We start from the raw sequence: 19,555 nt of genomic DNA on the forward strand, positions 1-19,555 counted from the left end.
AAAAAAGTTTTCTTGTTAAAAAATAATGAAATAAAACACTTGACCAACAACAGCAAAAGTTTTCTTGGACACATCACATAAATAAATAATCCAAAAAATGACAATGAAAGTCATCAAAGTTAAAAACTTCTGTTTATCCTAGACCACACTTTAGAAAAGAAATAGGCAGACCACAGACCAGTGAAATGATTCACAATATATGTATGTGACAAGGACTGGATATCCAAAATTATAAATAATTCTTATAATGTAACAGTAAAAAGACAACCCAATAAAAATTGGGTAAACATTTAAATAATTACTTCACAAAAGAAAATATGATAAGAATCAAGAAGCACATAGAAAAATGCTCAACATGAGGCACCTGGGTGGCCCAGTCTGTTAAGCGGCTGACTTGGGCTCAAGTCATAATCTTGTGGTTTGTGGGTTCGAGCCCTGAGTGGGGCTTTTTGCTGACAGCTTGGAGCCTGGAGCCTGCTTTGGATTCTGTGTCTCCCTCTTTCTCTCTGCCCCTCCTCCGCTCATGCTGTGTCTGTCTCTCAAAAATAAACATTAAAAAGCAAAGAGAAGAAAAGTGCTCAACATTAGTTATCATGGATGCTTGAATAAAACACCTTAACACCACAAGTACCAGAATGTCTAAAATTAAAAAGACTGACAATTACAATTGTTGGCAAGCATTGGAAAAAATGAAACTCCCAAATTTTATCAGAATATAAAATGGTACAATTACTTCAGAAAAATCCTGGTTGTTCTTATAAAACTAAACATAAATCTCTCCTGTGATCCCACATTTCCACTCATAAGTATTTATCCGAGGAAAACAAAAATTCAAAAAGATTAATGCATGAATGTTATTAGTATTTTTAATCATAAAGCTAAAAACTGGAAACAGCCAACATATTTACCAACAGGAAAATCATTAACAAACGATACAATAGAATAGAAGTCTGTGACACAACAGCAACAGATAACCACACAACATCCACAAAATTCAAAAACATTATACTTAGGGGAGAAAAGACTTCCACTTACACAAAAGAGTATACACAATAAGATTTCATGTATACTAAGTTCTAGGACAGAAAAAAAAAAACTATGGTCACAAAATATCAGCACAGTAGTTTCTTCTTGGTGGGTGGGAGGATTAACTGGAAAGAGAAATGAGGGAACTTTCAGGATTGATAACAATCCTCTATGTTTTGATACAGATGTATGCATTTGTGAAAATTCAGCCAATATACACTCAAGATTTGTGTATTTCATTTTATGTAAATGTTACAAGTAACATTATCATATTTAATGATATTCATCAGAAATGTTTTGGTGGAGCATACTGATGACAAAAAGAGATAGATAGATGTGTGATAAAGCAGCGTAATAAAATGTTAACTATAACATTTGTGTGGTGGAAATATAGGTAAGTGTAAAATTCTTTCAATTTTGCTATAGGCTTGGAAATTTTTACTAGAAATGATTGGAAAAAGAACAAAATTAACTTTCGTTCCAATAAGAAACATGTTGTTGGTATGGTAGACCTACAGACTCACCACCCATTTTCTCCATTCAGGGAAGGGCGTGTTTTCCCACTTCTTTGGAATGGAATTCCTTGGAATGCAATAGCCTTTAGCTGTTAGCCCCTTAAGAATTGCTTCAGCTGCACAGAGCTTCCTCATCCAAGGTCATACCCTCTCTAGGCAATCCAAAGATGGCTGGAGGTGGAGGATACGAAGTTCAAGCCATTTTGGCTCAAAGTGTGATGACTCTGATGGGCCATTTCCAATCCAAGAGTGTCCCTCCCTTCCAATCCAGAGTGCTTCTTCCAAAGACACTCCCCAGTAAACTGCCTGTGCATTCAAATTTGTCTAAACTTTCACTCAGAGGCTGGTTTCTGGAGAATACATGTGACAAGTAATTGATTAAGTTGATTCAAAATATTTTACATTTTTTTACATCCACTAGAAAATGATGAGTCAAAGTTAAGTCAATTATAGGACAACACTTTTAGTTTTATTTGCTCTTTACAATTCAAGGTTGATTGTTTTTATATATGCACATAATTCTCTAATTACTTGAAAACTTTCTTTGATTTGTGGTTATTTATTGATGAGTAGCTCCATCAATCTCCAACAATTAAATGTTTTAGCTAACATTTTCTGTTTTATTCTTATAGAGGCTTTGTGTAAATATTGTCTTCCTTTTTCAGTTCTTTTTCTAATGTCTCAATTTTCAGAACCAGCAACATCAAAAGGTATATTCTTATTTCAAAACCTCCCTATTGCTATGAGTTAAGTACCAGGAATAATAAGAGATTTGACAGTACTTGCAAATCAGCCACTGACCCTGCCATTGTTTCATAGATGTTAGCAGAAGACAGAGACAAAAAGGTTGACTACTCAAACCCATCAAGCATCACATGCTTCCTGGTCATGTCAGAGTCATGGGGGTAACATGGAATGACCCGGGGTGGGGGGGATGTTTTGCATCTAGTGTGTTTGTATAATGCTTGGAGCCCAGCCCTTAGGCAATCCAAATTCTTCAAACTGGGCTTCCAAGCAAACTGCCCTACCATTGCCCAGAGGAGCTGGGTAGAGTAACTTTTTCTGTCTCTCTATCCTCTCCCAGGGCAAATTGTTAGCTATGCAGTCTTCTTCAAAAAGATAGGTCAGGGGTGCCTGGATGGCTCAGTTGGTTAAGTGACCAACTCTTGATTCAGCTCAGGTCATCAACTCTCAGTTCCTGATTTCAAGCCCCTAGGTGGGCTCCACGCTGAGACACAGAGCCTGCTAGAAATTCTCTTTCCGTCTCTCTCCCCTGCCCTCCCCTGCTCATTTGTTTGCTCTCTTTTTCTCTCAATCTCTCTCAAAAATAAATAAATAAACTTTAAAAAAAAGACAGGTCAGAAAAGAGGCTATTAGTATTTCTTCCCCAAATAGAGCAGAAACGTAAAAAAAAAAAAAACAAAAAAAAAAAAACATGTAGAATTGACTCCCACATAGTGAATTACAGTTTCATTATTGAACTGTGTGGTTTTGTGTGTGTGTGTGTGTGTGTGTGTGTGTGTGTGTGTGTGTGTGTGTGTGTAGGTGATCGTATCTTCTGGTTTCATGATCGTCTTGTTTCTGTAGGATCATTAATATCTGTTACTTCTTACTTTTCTTTTACTTCTATCTAAGAGGTGTCTATCTGTCCTAAGTTAACTGCTCCTCTCCTAGAAATGATGCCATACAAGCCTGTTATTTCTGTTCCTATGAACTGTCAAGCTTCTCTTTTGTTTCCTCATCAAGCAATTTTCTGATTGAATCAGCTTTGGTTTGTTTTAAACATTTCCCCACATAGTTTAGAATTCTCTTTTTTTTGTCAGATTTAATTTGGCCTCTCTTCAGCTACTAGTATGATAGTACTGACCTCTCCCATTTTATTTGCCAGGCACTCAATTCTGTTGTGTATTCTAGAACTGGCTACAATGGTTTCAGAATGTTATTTTCCCCACACATGTGGAGAAATTTTTTAGTGTTCTTATTTCTTTGGGAAATGAGTAATTTTACATGTTCTCCTTGCTGGATTGAATGGCTTTTAGAGACTGTGCAAAAAGATTAATATTTAGATGGCTTTAGACGTGTGGCCACTAAATTTTTGTTGATGCTAAGTTAATTTTATAGTTTACCTAGGAGAAACTGAACACTTTTACAATATTAAAGTTTTGCACCAAGAATAATGCTATGGATCTTCATTTATTCATATTTTATTTTCTACTCACCTATAATTTTTTGTCTATTTAAAAATAGGTCTTATTGTTTGTGCTAAGATATTTTATTATTGTAATTTTTGTTGTAAATTATATCCTGACATTGTTTTCAGCTTGATTTTTGCAAATACTCTGTAATGCAATTTAATTCTGCATATTTATTTAATAAGAGACATATTTTCTGAATTCTCACAAGGGTTTTAATTTTTTTTTTACATTGCTTCTCTTGTTTTCCCTCCCAGGGGAACATACAACTAATGAAAATTAAAGTTACTCCCGGCCAATATTTGTAACTCATATTTTATTTTCTGATTCCTTTGGATAAAACTTTTAAAACAGGATTGAATTATGGACGCAAGAGTAGACATCATTGTTTTGGAACTCATTACAGTGGAATTACTCTTGTAATTTTACTATGATATATAATGTTTGCTAATACCTTTATATAGATATCCTTTATCATGTAAGGAAATTATCCTATTCCTATTCTAATAGTTGTCTTCCTAAGTGAAGGCTAAATTCAATCAAATAAATTTTAAACATCTATAAAAAACAATTACCATTATAGGTAATCATTGACACATTTTGGGAGAAAGGAGATATGGGAACCTTATCCAAACGACACACTGCTGTGGCACTAGCTTTTAGAGAGACTGCCTCAAACACCAAATCCAGTCCTTTGGTTTCCAAAAAAACCTGTAAAATCAGGCTTGGTAGTCATCACTCCAAACATCAGAGCAAGATAGATGCTGACCAAACTGGAAATTACCATCTCTTCTCAGATACATCTGAGAATCAAGGTCACAGGGCCAACTTTTGCCCCCCAAATTGAAGAGACTGATGTGAGATAGATGCAGAGAATCATAACTCACCAAGGCACAGCCAAGGAACAGAACTTCCATGGGAGCCAGAGCTGCTGTAAGAAAACCTAAGCTGTAATTGACAAACTGCTGGAAATTCATTGTGGACAAATTTGAGAGATTTAAAAACAACAACAAACACAAACAAAAACCTAAGAGAAGCAGTCTTAAAGGGGCCCCCGAAATTTTGAGCGTTGTTCAACTCTATGTAAGAAACTTATAGGTTCTCACAGTGAAGACTGGAGAAGAACCAATGCTTCTGACAGAAGGAGGGAAAAAGTAAACTTTTAAAAATACATACAGAGAATTCTGTTCTTTTTTAAATTTTTAATTAATAAATTTTTAGATAGAGTGAACATGTGCATACACACAAGCAGAGGAGGGACAGAGGGACAGAGAGAGAAAGGGAGAGAAAGAGAGACTCTCATGCATGCTCCATGCTCATCATTGAGTGACATGGGGCTCGATCCCGTGACCCTGGGATTATGACCTAAGCCAAAATCAAGAGTGAGACATCAACCAACTGAGCCACATAGGCACCCTGAGAATTCTGTACTTAACAATGCCTGCTTTCAAGAGAAACTACTTTATCAGAATCTAGCTGAGCTGGGTTTAACCAGAGCCTAAGTGACCTGAGGTGAAAGAAATATGCAACTCCAGTTCCCTCTAGCCTTCTGTCTCATCTAAAGGGGTGGGAAAATAGGTTGAGAAACAGCCTGGGGGAAGAGGCTGACTAAAAGATTGAGACCAAATAGTAGGCCTATGAAATACTTCCCTTCCTTGCCCCTATACCTTACCACCATATCAGTAGAGCTCCTATATAATAACAGGTGATTATAGGCTGCAAGTATGAAACCTTACTTAAGAAGTCTTTAGAGAAACCTAAAGACACCAGAGAAGACAAGAAAAGGGATACTGGAAGAAATTGTAGCCCCTGACACCTACATTATATGGTAAATGCAGCCTAGTCTCTAGTCAGATAAACACAAAGTTTAAAGGTTTATTTGTCTTAGTTCCTTTTACCCAATATATCACATTCTGCTTTCAACCAAATATTATAAGGCATACTAAAAGATAAAAATCAGAATTTGAAGAGACAGAGCAAGCATCAGAATTAGACTGAGATATGACAGAGATATTAGAATTATCAAACTAGGAAATTAAAACAACTGTGATTAATATGCTGAAAGATGTAATGGGAAAAGTGGACAACATGCAAGAACATATGGGTAATATAAGCAGAGAGATGGAAACTCTAAGAATAGGAATTAAAACAAACAAAGAAACAAAAATTGTAACCAGCAGTGCAGGATGCCTTTGATAGGCTCACCAAAAGACTAGACCTGGCTGAGGGAATACCTAATGAGCCTAAAAAGGTATGAATTATAAACTTCCAAAATTTATTTATTTTTTATTTTTTTCCAAAATTTTTTAATGTTTATTTTTGAGAGAGAGACAGAGCATGAGCAGGGGAGAGGCAGAGAGAGAGGGAGACACAGAATCCAAAGTAGACTCCAGGCTGTCATCACAGAGCCTAACATGGGGCTGGAACTCTCGAACCGCGAGATCATGACCTGAGCCAAAGTGGAATGCTCAATCAACTGGGCCACCCAGGTGCCCCTGAACTTCAAAAATTTAAATACAAATAGGAAAAAGAAAGAAAAAAAAACAGGACAGAATATCCAAGAATTGCAGAACCAATTACAAAAGGTATAATATATGTGTAATGGGATAGCAGGAGGAGAGAAAAGAGAGATGAAAATTTCAAAGATGAAATCTTTGAAGCAAGGGTAAGTAAGAGTAAACATTATCCAAGTACTTTTCATCCTCTTTTGGGGGAGGTATTAGTGCATTTTCTGTGGTATACAGAATAGTTAGGTATCACATTAGGTGGAAACATAACCTTTTATTGTCTGTATTTGACAATCAAATATAATTTAAGGAGGCAAGTATGGGTGTCCAATTGACAAGAGGTAAGTTTGTGATGGCTAATTTTATGTGCCAACCTGAAGGATGTTTTTGGATGAGATTAACCTTTAAATTAGTGAATTTTGAGTAAACAGATTGCCCTCCATAATTTGGGTGGCCTCATCCATACCTGAAGGCCTGAATAGAAGAAAAAGACCAGCCTGCCTTATCAAGAGAGAATTCTCCAACAGACTGGCTTAGACTCATCTGCATCATTGGCTTTCTTGGGTTTCTGTCCACTGGTCTGGGGTCTGGACCTGTATCATCAGTTCTTTTGGGTCTCCAGCCTGCTGGCCTACACTACAGACTTTGTACTCACCAGCTACTTTAACCACATGTACCACTTGCTTATAATAAACCTTTTTCTATGTTCTGTTTCTCTGGAGAGCCCTGGATAATAGAGGGATTTTATTGCAGAGGGACTCTTCAAGAACTCTTGCAGAGTTGTGCAGATGGGAGGACAATGAGCTCTAGTGGATGTTGGGAATGATAGTAGGTGGAATATTTTTTTCTGTTTTAACCCCTTGTTTTCCATACCTGTATATGTTTCCTAATGTGAACACAGTAACATGGAAAGATGTTTGATGCAATGGTGTCCTGCATCCTCGATGATAACACCTGATTCTCTTATTATTTCCACCCTAGTGCTTCAACTGCACATCAGCAGACCAATTCAACACTCCACCAAGACAGTTGGTTTTACACCAAGACAGAATAATGTGGAATTGGCCAGTGGGTTCACAGTCATGGGTTTACAGCCACACCTTCTTTGCCATAAAGTTGTCTATTTATTTGAATGCACACTTTCTTCTCATTTATGACTAAATTATAATATAACCATCAAATCCATAGTGTTTTTCTTGTAGTTGGGTAACATTAATACATTCTAGTAAGGATATTACATCTGTTACGGTAGCTAAAATTGAAGTTACTACATATACATAGATGAGTTTGTAATCATCTACTGTCATCTTCTAAAATTCATCTGGTTTCTATAAGGTCAGATTGGTAAATTAAATGAAAATATGATGGGGACAACTATCCCTGCATCCTTTAGATCTTTAAGGATAGCCCCAACTTTTGATCATTCCTGGAATGCATTTTTTTTTTAATTATCTTGAAGGAGGAGTAGTTTCAGAGGATTCCACTGAAACCTTCACTCTGATGGTTATTTTATATATCAATTTGTCTGGGCCACAGAGTCCCCAGGTAGTTGGGCAAATATTAGTCTGGGTATGTCTGTGGAGGTGTTTTGGAAAAGATTAATATTTGAATTAGCAGACTGAGTAACATAGACTGCCCTTCCTAGTGTGGCAGACCTCATCCAATCAGAAGAAAGCCAGCAGAGAACAAAAGGGCTGAAACTTCCTGACCCATGGAACTCCTTTCTAATTGTCTGTGCTGAGACATTGTCTTTTTCTTACCTTTGAATTCTAATGAAAACAAGCTCTTCCTAGAGCTTGAGCCTGGACTCTTTTGTACTGCAATTTATACCATTGGCAATCCTGATCCTCAGTGCTTCAGAGTCAGACTGAACTTATATCCTCAGCTCTCCTGGGTCTCTAGCTTACTAACTGCAGATCTTACAACATCTCAGCCTCTCTAGTCATGTGGGCCAATTCCTTATAAAAAAAATCTCTTTATATAAAGGCAAGATATATTTATGTATATATGTAAGACATATATACATGCATGTATGTAAGATGTAAATATCTTCATGTATATATACACAAACATTTGTATCTTTACATGTGTATATAACTTATATGCTTATAACACAGCTTATAATTTTATATGTGTATATAACTCTGTGGGGTGTGTGTGTGTGTGTGTGTGTATGTATGTATAAAACTTGGTTAGTTCTGTTTCTCTGGGGAACACTGACTAATACATTCATTATGTTTCCTCTTATTCCAAACGGCGAGGACTCAATGTGCTAGTTGTGCTAACTGCTTAAGTATAAACTGTGTCAATTTCAGGGTGCCTGGGTGACTCAGTGGGCTAAGCATCCAACTCTTGTTTTTGGCTCAAGTCATGGTCTCATGGTTCAGTTCATGGAATCGAGCCCCATGTTAGGCTCTGAGCTAACAGGATGGAGCTTGCTTGGGATTCTCTCTCTCCCTCTCTCTACCCCTCCCCCACTTATGCTCTCTCTCTTTCTTTCAAAAATCAATAAATAACCATTTACAAAAACCTAATGTGTGCCCATCTCAATTAAACATTCAGGGATAAGACCCACTGGATATACATGTAGAAAACCTAGAATTGATTTATTACCTGACATGCATGTGTCCTGGTCTAACAGAGCATTATATTTCAGGTATCAATGTTGTCTCAGTCCCTGTATCCAACAATGGTCCTCAAAATGTTTCTGTTTTCCCAATGTACAGTTATGTAAGAAAATTACTATAGATCTCCTTGAAAAAAGGCTAGGGATATCATTATTGTTTGCAATTGTCGTAATGTTATAGATTCCTTCCCCTTGTAGACCTGGTCTTCCCTTAAGACTATGGGTTCTAGATCTGAAAAGTGTCTCAAGTCTGGAAATGTGGAAAAGGACCTTTATTCAAATGAGTGTCCGCATTCTGCCACCGATCCTTGATTTTTTGATGATAGAAGTTGAATAGTGCCTTTCTTAGCTGCCAGTCTAGTCTGTTTGTAGGGATGCCATGTTCTGTTAACAATCTCCATGATTCTGTGGGTCAAGCACATTTGGCTATCATTCTGACCTGAAGCTTATTATGAAATTGCATCCGTCTAGCTTCTTATCTTGTAGTTGCCTGACCTCTATTGTTTCAAGGTCCTATCATTGCCATTGCTAGTAGCAAGTCTCTTCTACTGTTAGCTCTCCTTACAGAGGGGAACCACTACCAAACTTTTCAGTACTGCCACTGCCTTTCTCACTATTGCATTCCTTAAGACCTTAGTAATGGCATAACTTCTGTGCCCTCTGTGGTGAGTATTTCTGCTTTACATGGTTTATTCACTCCAGCATGTTCACATTACTGAGCCTTTTAATCCCATTTTTCACAGTCTGCCACGCAATTCTGGCATTTTAATTTTAATTATCATGGGCCATTGCTTTTTCCCTGCCCCTGGAAGCCATGCTAGCAGAGAGTTCTCAACATTTCATGGGGTCATTGCTAGAGCATTTAAATCTATGTCTTGGGAAAATGCTCCCAAATGAATAAATGCTCCTTGATCCAGTTTTATGTTCCAGTCCCCTAGATTAAGTATCCTTAGAATCTAGTCCATACATTGCTCCCTGGATCCTGTGCTGGGTGTTGCTACTTCTGGGAGATATAATTGTTTGTTTGTTTGTTTCCTTGTTAGACCAATATAGCTCTAGTTAATTTATGCCATGACTTAACCCTAGTTACAGGCTTAGTGGAGGGAGAGGAGAGGCATACGTTGTCTTGCTCAAAAAGGCACCTACAGTTTTGTTCAAATACGTGTAGAGCATTAATTCTTAACAGGAAGGGATGTGTCATTTTTGCATGCATGAAGATATGTATGCATATATCTGTGGGTTCAATATTTTTGTGAGAACTCAATTAAATGCTCCATCTCAACTGCCAGAGTCCTGTTTATTCCCAAGCAGAGTCCTGGCTTTGGCATAAAAAATCTGCGTTGTTTGGCATTTAACCTTCTCTGGAGTTCTCTGGAATGGTCTGATTATTAAGCTCTGGGCCTGATTTTCACCTCTCTCTGCCTCCTCCCTTTTTGAGGCATGAGATAAGAGCTTTGTAAATTTCTAGTAAGGTCATCTGGTTTTTATACATGGTTTTCAATTGCTTGTTAATCATTAGCATCTCATACTTATGTTTCTATAGGTTATCAGTGGCACTTTGTAATAGTCATCCAACCTCATTATCCTTAGACTTACTATTTCCTTCCAAACTTCTTGACTGCCTGATGAATCACAACAGTTAGTATATTGACTTCTCTGAGTAAAACATCTCAGTTCACTACCAGTGAGAGTTTTAAATAATTGGATCACCATTTTGTGTCTGGAGCTATCTATATTCTACCTACTGCTAGTGTGGTCCTCATATGCCAGCTAAGCAGTGTGGGATATAGTTCCAAAAAACCCACCTTATTACCTGCTTTCTAGGATGACTCCCCATACCAAGTATCACAGGTTGGTTTCTTCAAAAGTAGACCAGATACTGAGATGGAGCTTGGTGTGCAGACTATTTATTAAGGGATGACTACTAAAAAAGAGAGAGGGGAGACATGAAGGATTGGTCAGAGGCAGTCAAACTGTGTAGAATAACCAGTAAAGTTTCAACCAACCTCACATGGAGTTATGAAGTATCTATGACTTGCCAGAGTTTCCTTCAGTTCTCCTGGGGACTGGGCTTTCTTCCCCCTGCCTTGATCAGTCATTAGATTTGGGTCTTCATAGGAAGGGCATGACCTTGCATAACATTGTCTTCAATAGCTGCACCAAACCATGAAAATGCTGACAAAAGGAGAAGACTTGATTGATGGCTGGGCAGCCAGTCCTTGTGGGATAAAAGGAGGACTCGGGCGGTATATCTCTGTGTCCACCACAGCATTCCCATTATAATGCTGATCTACATGATGAGTTAACTTTTGCATATGTGTATTTTATCTGTCTGATTAAATTATCTATTTCCTGGAGATGGAATATGTATATTCTTTGTTGTGCAAGAGTAAATAAACAAAGACCTGTGTAATTATTTGTTCAGAGTCTGTGTAGACCATAAACTTGATAATAGCAAAAATAATCTTTCTTTCTCTTGTTCAATGTTGGATCCTCAATAACCAGGATAATGCTTGCTACATACTAGGTGAACAATAAATGCTCACACATAAATACATGCGCCAGTAAGTACATAGTAGGTATTCATGGAACATTTTTTTTTAGTTTTATTTTTTTATTTTTTAAAATTTACATCCAAATTAGCATATAGTGCAACAATGATTTCAGGAGTAGATTCCTTAGTGCCCCTTACCCATTTAGCCAATCTTCCCTCCCACAACCCCTCCAGTAACCCTCAGTTTGTTCTCCATATTTATGAGTCTCCTCTGTTTTCTCCCCCTCCCTGTTTTTATATTATTTTTGTTTCCCTTCCCGTATGTTCATCTGTTTTGTCTCTTAAAGTCCTCATATGAATGAAGTCATATGATTTTTGTCTTTCTCTGACTACTTTCACTTAGCATAATGCCCTCCAGTTCCATCCATGTAGTTGCAAATGGCAAGATTTCATTCTTTTTGATTGCTGAGTAATACTCCATTGTGTGTGTGTGTGTGTGTGTGTGTGTGTGTGTGTGTGTGTGTGTGTGTATACACCACTTCTTTATCCATTCATCCCTCGATGGGCATTTGGGCTCTTTGCATACTTTGGCTATTGTTGATAGTGCTGCTATAAACATGGGGGTGTATGTCCCTTAGAAACAGCACCCCTGTATCCAGTGGATAAATGCCTACTAGTGCAATTGCTGGGTTGTAGGGTAGTTCTATTTTTAGTTTTTTGAGGAACCTCCATACTGTTTTCCAGAGTGGCTGTACCAGCTTGCATTCCCACCAACAATGCAAAAGAGATCCTCTTTCTCCACATCCTCGCCAACATCTGTTGTTGCCTGAGTTGTTAATGTTAGCCATCCTGACAGGTGTGAGGTGGTGTCTCATTGTGGTTTTGATTTGTATTTCCCTGATGATGAGTGATGTTGAGCATTTTTTCATGTGTTGGTTGGCCATCTGGATGTCTTCCTTGGAAAAGTGTCTATTCATGTCTTTGCCCATTTCTTCACTGGATTATTTGTTTTTTGGGTGTTGAGGTGATAAGTTCTTTATAGATTTTGGATACTAACCCTTTATCTGATATGTCATTTGCAAATATCTTCTCCCATTCTTTCAGTTGCCTTTTAGTTTTGCTGATTGTTTCCTTCACTGTGCAGAAGCTTTTTATCTTGATGAGGTCCCAGTAGTTCATTTTTGCTTTTGTTTCCCTTGCCTCTGGAGACGTGTTGAGTAAGAAGTTGCTGCTGCCAAGATCAAAGAGGTTTTTGCCTGCTTTTTCCTCTAGGACTTTGATGGCTTCCTGTCTTACATTGAGGTCTTTCATCCATTTTGAGTTTATTTTTATGTATGGTGTAAGAAAGTGGTCCAGGTTCATTCTTCTGCCTGTCACTGTCCAGTTTTCCCAGCACCACTTGCTGAAGAGACTGTCTTTATTCCATTGGATATTCTTTCCTTCTTTGTCAAAGATGAGTTAGCCAAACGTTTGTGGGTCCATTTCTGGGTTCTCTATTCTGTTCCATTGATCTGAGTGTCTGTTCTTGTGCCAACACGGAACATTTTTTAAATGAGTTGTTGAATAACCATTTTATCAATGATTCAAAAGCCAATAGTCATTATATAATTTTCAGAAGATAACATTTTAAAATAACATATATAACTTAGCATCTAATATATTAAAGTCCTTCCAACATAGGAGATTAGGTTTTCCACATTTATATTTACTTTTACTTCATTGACACAATGGCATAGCAGTGAAGGAAGTTATAGTAATAAACATTAGTGTTCAAAGTAATTCATCTGAATTTCACCTCTTTATTTATCTACACATATATTTTAGGATCTAATGAACTTTTTTGAAGTGTCATCACGATGATTTATAACACAATTAAGGTTGTGTTTGACCACCTGTTACTACTTCCCACTTCCCACTACCTCTCAATAAAACACCAATGAGGCAAAGATAATGGAAGAAGCTCACAACAACATTAGCTGAGAATGACAGTCATTGTAACTTTAGAAACTCAGAACTCCACACTGACTAAAGTACTGGGTGAGAACCAAATTGGAAAGAAATCAACACTTTGTTTTATGATATTCTTAGGCTTTTTATAGCTCATGAAATAGATAAGATTTAAAACACCCAAATACTTTTCATTCATCTTCACTGTTTTTCTAGTAACAGTAATTTTTCTTCAATGTATTTTAAAGTTTTAGAGCGCTCTTACACAAGGACGGCTCTCTACATTTTAGACATTTTGGGGCTCTTGGGTGGCTCAGTTGGTTAAGCATTGACTTCGGCTCAAGTCATGATCTCATGGTTCCTGAGTTCCAGCCCCACACTATCAGTGCAGACTATCTGCACACTATCAGTGCAGAGCCTGCATGGGAGCCCCACTCTCTTCTCTCTCTCTGACCCTCCCCTGCTCATGCTTTCTCTTTCTCTCAAAATAAATAAACTTAAAAAAAAGTACTTAAAATATAGACGTTTAGTTTTCTATACTTCGGGTTTTTTCCTGCTAATCCTATTGTTTATACTTCAGTGTTCTCCTCTGTACTTAACATACACTGATCTTGAATTTGGGACTAAATAAGCAAAGTGCTATCACCCCTAATGTTCTGTTTCATCTGTACTAAAGCTATGTGTGAGTTAATAAGAACTCTCAGTCCTGGGCAACGAAAGAGAAAATGCACACATCTTGGTGGGCCATAGGACCTGAAAGTGTAGAATGACCCAGCCTGCTTAACACTGAGGAGCAGATTGGTAGAATATAATTGAGGGCTAAAATTTGCCTAGTAGCCCAGGCTCAGAACTAGCAACTTCTTTTTTTTATTTTTTATTAAAAAAATTTTTTTAATGTTTATTTATTTTTGAGACAGAGAGAGACAGAGCATGAGTGGGGGAGGGGCAGAGAGAGAGGGAGACACAGAATCTGAAACAGGCTCCAGGCTCTAAGCTGTCAGCACAGAGCCCGATGCGAGGCTCGAGCCCACGAACTGTGAGATCATGACCTGAGCCGAAGTCGGACGCTTAACCGACTGAGCCACCCAGGCGCCCAGAACTAGCAACTTCTTAATGTAACTTTAAATATGCAAGTATTTTGATGCCTAACTTTGTCTCTCACTATTTCATTTTTTCCTAAGTAACTTGAATAATACTTGAATGCAAGAATCACATCTTTTCAGTGCTTTTACTTTTTATGACTTCTACAAATAATGTGGGGTATTAGTACTCATTAATGGCTTCTTACTCCCAGATTAACAGTTATGCTTGAATCCTAGCATAGTTCTTTCATAAGTGCTTAGTAAATGTTTGTTCATTTGTATTATAAAGAATTTTCAAATTAAAATAAGCAATCTTGCATAACACTTGGGTTTTATGGAAGAGTATATTGATGCCACTTTGAAAATAGGTATAATATGCATACACGAGACTTCAACTCCAGAACAAAATATGCTTTCAGAGAGAATACTAATTCAGAAAATATATGTGAGAATTGTTTTATATTTTTGAGACTCTTACAAAATGAATAAATATTCTGTCTTTCCCAGAATGCTGAATGATAACATGAAAAGTTCTTCTTTTTAATAAAGGAAATATCACATTTTTTGCTTTAAGTAAGTACTTTGAGATTCTTAATTTTGGTTTTTGACCAACACTTTCTGGAAAACTAAGATAACTTAGATTTCACGCAATTGCTCTAAAAATTTATGTATTTTTCCCCTTTTAAGTTTTAAAATATTTCAGTTCTTGTTTTAACTTACTTCAGATTTTATTGCAAACCAAATAATAAGCTTTTAAAGCCAGGAGAAAATAACAATATTTGTTTTGCATAAATTTTTTTGAGTAGAAGGCTCTTTGATTTTTAATATTTTGGGGTTTATTTGTTTTGTTTTTGAGAGAGAGAGCGAGCAAGTGTGCGAGTGCATGGTGGGGAGGGGTAGAGGGAGAGGGAAAGAATCTTAAGGAGGCCCCATGCCCAGTGCCCAGCACAGAGCCCTACACTGGGCTGAGCCCCACACTGGGCTGGATCTCATAACTGTGAGATCATGACCTGAGCCCAAATCAAAAGTGGGACCCTTAACCAACTGAGCTACCCAGGCACCCCTAAATTTTAATATTTTGAAGCACCAATGTTGTAGGATCAAAACCTTAAATTAAAAAAATGATGTAGTTCTTTTGGGACAAGTTCTGCATAAATCAGCTAAAGGCCTTTTAAACCACAGCACTATCTGGTAAGAAGACTTCTGATTCAAATCTAGCATCAAACAAACTTACTTTAAAATATATATATAATTTATTAGGATTTAAATGTCTTCCATAGGATATAGTATAAGCATGAAAACTAACACAAATAGTAGTTGCAAAGTAAATATGGTATGTAAGTTAAGTATTGCATGATTTGTGTAATATATTTCAACTATTTATCCTTTTTCTAAAAGAGTAGGCATCATTATATTAAGCTTTTGTGATATATCAGGAGTCCAACTATATTAGTATGAAATCAGATTGTCCTGATTTACAGGATTAAACAATGTTCCTGATTTTTTCCAAACAAAATTTTATTCAGAAGGATAATTTTGAATAGGTTGTAAGACATTTTCCATAGTTATTCACATGAATGCATATATTTTTATAGTGAATCTATTATATATCATAGGAATGCATTTTTAATTAGTCCATCTTAAAAATTATTGCTAATGCTGGTTATAAATGGTGAGCTATTATTTTATAGAGATCTGTTAAAAATAATTACCTCAGAGTTTTATTATAATAAACCAAACATTTATCATTTATCTCAATTAAATGCTCGTGAATAGTTAGATGGAGATGTCCTGTGATACAAAAACCTGTTTTCATTGACATTATAAATATTTTCATTGGAGAGGTAAATTATAGAAGGTTTTTGTGTAATAATGTCTATGCCCCATTTAGGGCACAGTTTTAATACAGGTGACATCAACACTTAGCTCATACACCTAGCTCATCCCTCCCAAGTTAATCCTAATGTGCCCAGTGGAATTCTTTTATAACCTTGCTAAATTTTTGTCTGCTTTATCTATCAATTACCAAAATAAGTTTATGAAGATATCTCACTATGATTACAGAGTTGAAATGTGTGTTTGTAATTATGTCAATGTTGCTTTACATATTTTGAGCTATATTATTAGAGGCAAACAAACTCAAAATTGTTATCATTATGTATTATTATTATTTTGTTTTGGTTTCACTTAAAATTTTTTTTATGTTTAATTATTTCTGAGACAGAGAATGAGTGGGGGAGGGGCAGAGAGAGAGGGAGACACAGGATCTGAACCAGGCTCCTGGCTCCCAGCTGTCAGCACAGAGCCTGATGCGGGGCTTGAACTCGTGAACTGGGAGATCATGACCTGAGCCAAAGTGGGTGACTCAACCGACTGAGCCACCCAGGCACCCCTGGTTTCACTTTAAAGTTATATTAACATGACTTGAAACAAACTGCAATGCTTTTCTTTATTTTTCTAATATAACTTTCTCCTTCCTTTTTATTTTTAATACCTTTGTGTACTTACAGGAGTGGGGCTTACATATAATATGACTTAACTACTTTGATTTAAATAAGACAAATCTGGTTATCTCCATTATTTAAAATTGCATTCACCTATATTTCGCCATTTCCCCCATTTAACATTAGTTTAGAAATCATGCATTGCTTTTCTTTAGCATGCCTACTTGACTGAAAATCTGCAATTTATCAGTTTCTCAACCTTCTTTGAAAAACAAATGCAAATACCTTAGCACACTTGAACAATGTTTAACTCTCTCTGTTTTTTAATTGACTACTTTTTAGAGCAGTATTAGGTTCATAGCAAAAATGAGTACAGAGAGTTCCCGGCACCTCCTGTCCTCACAAGTTACAGTTCCCCCCTCTGGACATCCTCCACCACAGTGGTACATTTGTTACTACTTATGGACCTACATTGACACATCATTATCAAACAAAATTGGCTGTTTACATTAGCTGTACGGAAGAGACACATAGAGCAAGGTGTATGGGAAGGACAGGAAGCTTCCGTATTCTCCGAGCATGCCACTGTCCCCAATCTCCAGTTGTTAACCAACCCAGAAGCTTTCCCAGTCCCAGCCTTTTTTGCATTTTTATGGAAGTTTCACTAAGTGGGCAAAATTGATTTAGTCACTGGCCATTGGTGATTGATTCGATCTCCAGCTCCAGTCTCCTCCCCAGAGGTTAGGGGGATGGGAGTGAAAATTCCAACCCTCTAATCACTTGGTTGGCTCTCTTGGCAACCGGCCTTCCTTCTTAGGTGGGGGCCCAAAGTAACTTTCAACATAACAAAAGACACCTTTGGGGCTCTCAGGAGCATTTAGGACATTCTAAGGGTTTAGGAACTGAGCGACAGGAATAGGGATGAATAACAAGTATGCATTTGTTATAAGCCACAATATAACATCACACTTTCTCACACGTATATCTGAGCTACATTTAATTTTTGTTAACCAATTTCTATTTATCTGAGAGTTAATATATAGTTGGCAAACTTTTTATAAGAAGACATAAAACACATTTTCACTAATGTACTTTGTAATATCTTTCTCATGCATTTCCTTTTTTTTCTATCTGTCATAAACTGCACCAGAGCCTCACTTTTTTTCATATGGGATGTTTATAATAGCCGATTAACCAACAATCCTGGGAAAGAGCCCTGAACTAAAAAATCAAAGACCTTTTTTTTTAAGTCTCTTTTCGACTATCCTTGGATCCTTTTTGACTTCTCATGTTTGTTATTTTTGTGATTCTTTCTTTGCTTTCACACTATTTAACAATAAGCTCTTTTATATATGAGAATGCAAAGACATTTTAAAGTCAAAACAAACCATTTTTTTAAGTGAGGAAACTATATCCAATAGTAGAGTCATTCTTGCAGACAGAAGAAATCAGTGAGAACATGTGAGTGACTAGTTATGGCTTTAAGTAAGGAAGTAAACAGGTAAAACCTTGGAGCCTTGGAGAAAAGTTTCATGAAAAGATTAAAGAAAGGGTCTGAGGTTTGGTGGAAGGATGACCTACTAATTTCCAGGACTTGGGCACAGATATCCTTATTCCTCCTTCATCTGGACCTGTGGCTGAGGTTCACAGGCTAACTTGCCTTACTTTCTAATTCTACTCACTCAATTCATAGAACGATTCCTCAATTTGCTTGCAAAGGGTTGAGTGCTTTGCCTCTATGAAACTTCTTCTCAGCCTCTAATAATGACGTATGACTCGGCACTTCTGTGAGAGTGTGGTTGAAAGCAGAGAAGGGGACGACCTTGTTCTGTTAGGGGGTTTTGAATTCCATATCGGAATTAGTATAGGCACACTAATCCGAATCATTCCTTAGCACCATGAATTTTCCAACTTTCTCTAAAAGTGATGTGTGAGCCTGCACCCATGCACACTCACACAGGCCTCCACTTTTCCTTTAAAAACAATGTAGGACACAGTCATTTATTTGCCTTACACATCCACACATAACTGCAGGCAATATGTGCCCTGACCTATTTTTTTTTCCCCTGAAGCCTTCAGAGTCACGTCTACCGTCAAATAGCTCCTGCCATTCAGGAATGGGATTGAAAGTTCTGGAACAGAAATGAAGGACTCATCCTTTAAGGATATAGACCTAGCAAAAACTTTCCCAGGTTGCTTATACTAAAACAAAAACAAAAACAAAAACAAAAACAAAAACAAAAAACCCAAAATCTTTCTAGGAGGGACTTGATCAACCACTCTCTTGTTTGACATGTTTAAACTTAATACCCTTTTGCTGTGTTTTAGTATATGTGTCTTGTAGTCTTGGCCTGAGGGCAAATTGCAAACATCTGGTTACTGTTTCAGAGTAAGAGGATTTGATAGTTGTTAGAGGTTAGTAGTAAAAGGAGAAATTCTTAAGTCAGGCATCAATATATTTTCAAAGACGGCATTGAATGTATTGTTGCCAACTTGTCTAAAGGCTTAACTGGAAATTGAAAGGCATAATGGTTCTCTATTGTGGATTTTGTAACTAATTACTTCATTAATTCTTTTAAACAAATTTCCCAACAAAAGAATTTCCTCAAGGAATAGCAATAAGAGAGAAGAGGCAATAGAAGAAAAGAGGCAAGACATGGAGGGGTGGGACAAGACATTGGCGTCACTAGCAGAGGTAAATAGGATGATGCCAACTGAATAA

The sequence above is a fragment of the Acinonyx jubatus genome, chromosome F2, assembly GCF_027475565.1.
Source record: "Acinonyx jubatus isolate Ajub_Pintada_27869175 chromosome F2, VMU_Ajub_asm_v1.0, whole genome shotgun sequence".
Taxonomy (NCBI): domain Eukaryota; kingdom Metazoa; phylum Chordata; class Mammalia; order Carnivora; family Felidae; genus Acinonyx; species Acinonyx jubatus.